Consider the following 6,709-nt stretch of genomic DNA (forward strand, 5'->3'; position numbering starts at 1 on the left):
CACCCTTCAATCTTGGCACCGAGGAGGAATAAGTCCACTATATGGGTAATAACTCTAGACCTCAAAATAACCCGTATAGTAACACTTATAATGCAGGTTGGATGAACCATCCCAATTTCTTGTGGGGTGGTCAAGGAAATCAAAGGCCATAACATCCTCCAGGTTATCAACAACCACCTTACCAGCAGGAAAAGAAACTGAACCTTGAGGAGATGCTAACGAAATTCATAGCGGTATTTGAAACACGTTTCCAAAACACCGAGACAACTCTTAAAAATCAGTAAGCATCAATTCAAGGTCTCGAGAATCAAATAGGCCAGTTGGCAAAGATAATTTCCAAACGACCACAAGGTAGCTCGCTGAGTAATACTGAAAATAACCCAAGGGAGCAGCTTAATGCAATTACTGTTCGAGATGAAAAAGGGTTAGTTGAACCTGAGCCTAAACCGAAACACAGATCTGTGGTAAGAAAGGTAAAGATGAGGTAGACCACAGTGAGCAAAAATCGGTAAGTAAAGAATATAAACCTCGTATACCATATCCCAATGCGACAATGAAAGACCACACAGAAGAAAAATTTGGTAAATTCCTTAAGTTATTAAAGAAATTACATATTAACTTACCGTTTATTGAAGCTCTTTCGTAGATGCCAAATGCAATTAAATTTTTAAAGGAGCTTTTAGCAAATAAGCGGAAGTTGGATGATACGTCGCATGTGGAGTTAAGCGCAGTTTGCTCAGCCATTCTACAGAATAAGCTACCCAACAAATTGAAAGATCTAGAGAGTTTTACAATTCCTTGTTTAATTGGTAGTTTAGATGTTAATAATGCATTGGCAGATTTAGGGGTGAGCATTAATGTCATGCCCTATAAAATGTTTAAACAACTAGGTCTTTGGAAACCCAAACAAACTAGGATGAGCATTCAGTTAGCAGATAAAACCATTAGATTTCCTAGGGGTATCATTGAAGACGTACTTGTCTAAATCGATAAATTTATATTCCCAAATAATTTTTTTGTTCTAGACATGGAAGAGGATAGTGACGTGCCTTTGATTTTAGGACGACCCTTTTTAGCAATTGTGTAACACCCCTAACCCGTATCATCCGTCAAAACAGGGTTTTGAAGCATTACTAGAATTTGCAGATCACCTAAAAAAATTCAATTAAATACTTACCGATTTAATGCATCATATAAATAAATATATTACCATTCAATCAACAGCTTGGCACTTGTATAAGCATCAAACAGCAACATAGTTAGTACACTAGTACATATTTCATATAAATTCAACATTTATATACTTATTTTCTCGACATGTCACACTTGAGTTTAATAATTGTCTTTACTAACATAATTTCCTTGTATCAACATATCAAAGATAATCATATATGTACATGTCCTGAAACATATCATGCTTTTACCGTTTCTTCATAAGTATATATCATTCATTTCATTATATCAATATTTTATGCTTCATCATTTCCATATATTTTATGTATATTTATTCTGGTAATAACTTATATTAAACTTAACATAAATTATATTCCATGTACTTATACTTATTTCGTTTATCCATTTTCATAATTATTTCATACAACGCTTTTGTACATATATTTCCATATGACCAGTTCTTGTAAACATTTCACACAACCATTTCATATAACCATTCGCCATCTGATATATTTTACCTGAATATCAATTGTTCAACAGATGTTATAGCGTCTCCCATCCACAGTCTTATTTATCTTTGACGTGATGCCATAGTGTCTTTCAACTATGGTCTTACTCATTTTCTTTCATGTTGCCATGGTATCTTTCAACCATGGTCTTATTCTTTTCATGTCACGTTGCCATGGTTCTTTCAACCATGGTCTTACACATCTCATATCAGGTTGCCATGGTATCTTTCAACCATGGTCTTACACACAGGTTGCCATGGTATCTTTCAACCATGGTTTTACACACAGGTTGCCATGGTATCTTTCAACCATGGTCTTACACATTTCATTTCAGAAAGCACACTCCCGCGAACCTCATCCTTACAGCGGGATTACTAGTCCAGGCTAAATCCCTTGTAATATAAACTCATAGAGTATTGTCAGGATTACCATTCCAGGCTAAATCCATTTTACACGTATTCTTCGGGAGGGCTATATCAGGATAGGATCACCCGTCCGGGCTAGATCCTTTTTACCGTCAATTCATTTTCGTTCAATCGGGATTTCTTCCCCTTTTTATCAAATATATCAATGTTTCATCAATTTTCATCCAAGGGACATTTAAATCATATTCACATCAATAACATACATTTCAAGTATTTAAGAATATAATTCAAGTTATATGAACTTACCTGGCGAAATTACAGAAATATCAAGATTCAGGGGCATTTTGGTAATTTACTATTTTCCCAATTTTCACCCGATCTTAAATTGAAAATTTCATTCAATTTATTAATTTAGATAATAAAACAATTGATTCCCTTCAATTTGGACATTTTTTGCATTTTTACAAAATTGCCCCCTAAAGTTTTACTTTTATTCAATTTAGTTCTTAAGCCTAAAACATGCAAATTAGCCATGCTAGCTGAATATTCATATATATATTTTTGTCCTCCTCCTCTCCATTCCACATCCTTAATGTATATAACACACTTGTAAGTAACATTGTCTATAATTTTTCTTATTTAATTTTATGAATATTCAAGTTGTCCATCTGTGTCATAGTCACTAAATTATTTATATCTGGAGCTATAGAACTCCAAATAAAAATCTGCTAATTTTATATGAAACTAGACTCATATATATTTTTACCATAAAATTTTCAAATTTTTTGGTTTATCCAATAAGTACAGTTTATTCTTTAAATTTACCCCTATTCTGCTGTCTGACAGTTCTGACCCTTCTTCACTAAAAATTAATTATCTCCTCGTACAGAATTAAAATGATGTTCTTGTTTGTTTCTCTTGAAAATATACTCATTAAGTATTCTAAACATATAAATTTAAGCCCATAATTATTTTTCTTCAATTTTTTATGATTTTCAAAACTCAGTACAGGGGAACCCAAAATATTTCTGACCTTGTCTCACAAAATTTATTATATCTCATGATTTACAATTCCATTGCTTTCATAATTTCTTCTATAAGAAGCTAGACTCAATGATATTTAAGTTCATATTTTATTCATCCTATAATTCAATTTCTACAATTTTTGGTGATTTTTCAAAGTTAGACTACTGCTGTTGTCCAAAACTATTTTAGTGTAAGATATTATTTACCATGTTTATAACACCCTTATTTTCTTTCTCTACACTATTTCTCATCACTTTACCTTGATTTCTCTTCACTAACATATCAAGAACATAGGATCATATGTAAGGAAACTCTACATTAACATTAATCCCATGCTTTTTCAATAATATCAAACTCAAAAATATATTGAAATTATGATGTTCTTACCTTATTCTATTGATTTCAATCTTCATCTTGATTTTCTCTCTCCTTCAGCTTCCATTTCTTGAATCCAACTTGATATTCTAACTTCCCATAATCTCCTTAGCATTTTTCTCTCTTGGTAGCTATGGAAATTCTTTTGATTTTTGGGTGAAAATGGTAAATTTTTGGTAAAAGGACCAAATTGTAAAGAAAGCAAAACTTTCTTTCTTTCTCTCTTCCTCTCACGTTAGTGCATGGGAAAGATGGATGAGAATTCCCCATCTTTCTTTCTTTATATACTAATAAAATAATAATAAAATATCTTATTAAAATATTAATAAAATAATATTTATCTAATTAAATAATTATAAAATATCAAAATATCTCTAGCATCATTATTACTTTCTAGATTTCTCTCTCTTCCAATTGACCATTTTTCCCTTTGTTATCTTTTAAAATTCCATCCTTGAGTCATCATTTAATTTGGTAAAATTAAAATTTAGTCCCTCATAGTTCTTCATCTTTTCAATTTGGTCCTAATTCATCCATTTTCCTTAGTTTCTAGATCATTCCACCCTTAAAATATTTACACTATTGATCCTTCAAAATTTTCACACTTACACTTTAACCCCTCAAATTTTGAGTATTTATTCTTGTACAACAAAACTTTTCTCACTTTTACAATTTAGTCCTTTCTTGAATTAATATATTATAATATACTTCCCAATATTGACATAACTCAAAATTTCCCTTTTTATCACTTTATTTCCTTATATTACTATATCACGGATAATATTTTACTGCAAAAATTTTCGGGGTATTACAAACTACTAGAACTATTATTGATGTTGGTATAGGTAAACTCACACTTCGTGTGGGTGATGAAACAATCACTCTTCAAGTTCATAATTCGAGTAACACATCAAATATTGAGGGTGGTTGTATAAATCATGCTACTAATACTGATCATGTAGTGCAACCTTCTTTGCAGGAAACACGTTCGAAGAGCATAAATGAGCCATGTTTAAGTAACAACAAAGGACCTATCTATGAAGAGCAAAGGCTACAGATCGAGGAACTAGATGAATGGCGGACACAGAAACCGAGAACACACGATAAACAAAAACCACGCCATAATGGACTCAATGTTTTATCAAATCAACTTAAGGTTGGAGACAAAGTACTATTAGATGCAGCAGACCCTCGTATTGCCACTTCTGAACCTAATAGAGTAATCCCTTTTATGGTACTTAACATTTTCCCATACGGTACAGTCGAGGTAACTCATTCCAAATTTGGCACTTTTAAGGTAAATAGTACTCATCTAAAATCTTTTTTTGATAAGATTGATAGCAGGAATGAGGAGTGTAAACTCCTCGAACCACCAAGACCACGCAACAGAGAGGTAAGTCAAGCTTAGACTCTAAATAAGCGCTTCTCTGGAGGCAACTCGAGCACTAACACCATTAACTAGTTCATTTTTACTATTTTTAATGTTTTTGTGCAGGTACAGTGGCCCACACAGACGTGTCCTTGGCCGTGTGGAAACAGGGGTACAAAATCCCCAAATATTGAGCCACACGGTCATTAACCTGAACCACACGGCCGTGTGACACGACCGTGTGACGCACACGGCCTGGACACACGGGAGTGTCCTAGGCCGGGTGAAAACTGGAGCTAATTTTTCAAATTTTAAATAAGTTAGGGAGCTACACGGTCGTGTGTTCGGACACACGGGCGTGGGAGAAGCGAAGAACCTAGCACACGGGCATGTGACGCGACCGTGTGCACCACATGGCCTAACCACACGGGCGTGTCCCAAGGCCGTTTGACAATTACACATTCAAATTTTCACGATTAACACGGGCTCAAATCGATCCACATGGGCGTGTGACACGACCGTGTGGCCCAACACGGGTCTCACATGGCCGTGCCCCTTTTTAAAACCCTTAAACCCTAAATTCTTTTCTTCTTCTTCTTCTTCCCTAAATTCTCCCCAAACCCTAGCCGCCACAAGCCTACAAAAAACCTCCCCCACGACCGTGCCTCGCCCTCACGAGGATCCACCACAGCCACCACCATCGAGTCATCGACATACTCCCTCCACTGCGAGCTTTTGAGGAGTGCCATTCGAGGAGTTTACTGATTTTCGTCAGTACTGTGCTCAGAGGTTCAACAGTCTTGATGCAAGGTTTGACAGTATCGATGAGACTTTGCGGCAGATTCGCGAGCACCTCCCTATCTGTAACACTCCTAACCTGTATCCGTTGCCAGAATAAGGTTATGAGGTATTACTTGACTGAACAAAACTTCTATAAGGTCAAAGATACTTACCAGACATAAATTATCAACAATGCAAACATGTCTCATTGATTTTCCATAAAAGCTCTTATAAATTTCCAAAATGACTCACTATCAAAACATAACCGAATATCTAATAACAAATTAACTACTATCAAGTTATAACTAAAACATTTCACCACATTAGTTCAATTATAAGGCTTCTCTAAACAAAATGAGCAAGCCATCTTCGCATGGCTATAATGTATACAAAGTCGAAATATCATTCTACCTATAGTCTATCCTATTCATGCCTTAAACCATGATGATATACAATCTTCTCAACTCACATAATGACTCGATAGTGTGATGATATCTCCGGCCCTTCTAACTCTAGCTAAAGTATATACTTATAAAAACTGGAAAAGAGAACACGGAGTAAGCTTCAATGCTTAGTAAGTTTTAAGCAATGCAAACAATTAATTTACTTATAGATCGATTATTCAAATTTTCAAGAAATCATTCCTAGATAATTGCAATTTTGGCCAAGTATCCATGAACATAATGCATATTTAGAAAATTCACCTCACTTGAATCTGAACTCAATTAAAACCAAATATTGAAATTACAAATAAGATCATAAGAACTCGAAAAGCATCTCATTAACAAGTTTTAACCATGTTTGCAACAAAATCACAAATTCACTACAAGCTGTCTTCCTGAGCAACAGTCACTAAATTATTTATAACTGGAGCTAAGAAACACCAAATCAAGTGCTGTTAATTTTCTCTGAAAATAGACTCATATATATTCCATCCATCAAATTTTCAGAATTTTTTATTTAACCTATCAATACCATATTTTTATTGAAGTTTACCCTATTTCACTGTTTGACTAATCTGACCACTCTTCACTACGAATCAAATTTCTCATTATACAGAATTTGAAATATGTTATCGTTTATTTCATTTGCAACTAGACTCATTAGGGAGT

The sequence above is a fragment of the Gossypium hirsutum genome, chromosome A05, assembly GCF_007990345.1.
Source record: "Gossypium hirsutum isolate 1008001.06 chromosome A05, Gossypium_hirsutum_v2.1, whole genome shotgun sequence".
Classification (NCBI taxonomy): domain Eukaryota; kingdom Viridiplantae; phylum Streptophyta; class Magnoliopsida; order Malvales; family Malvaceae; genus Gossypium; species Gossypium hirsutum.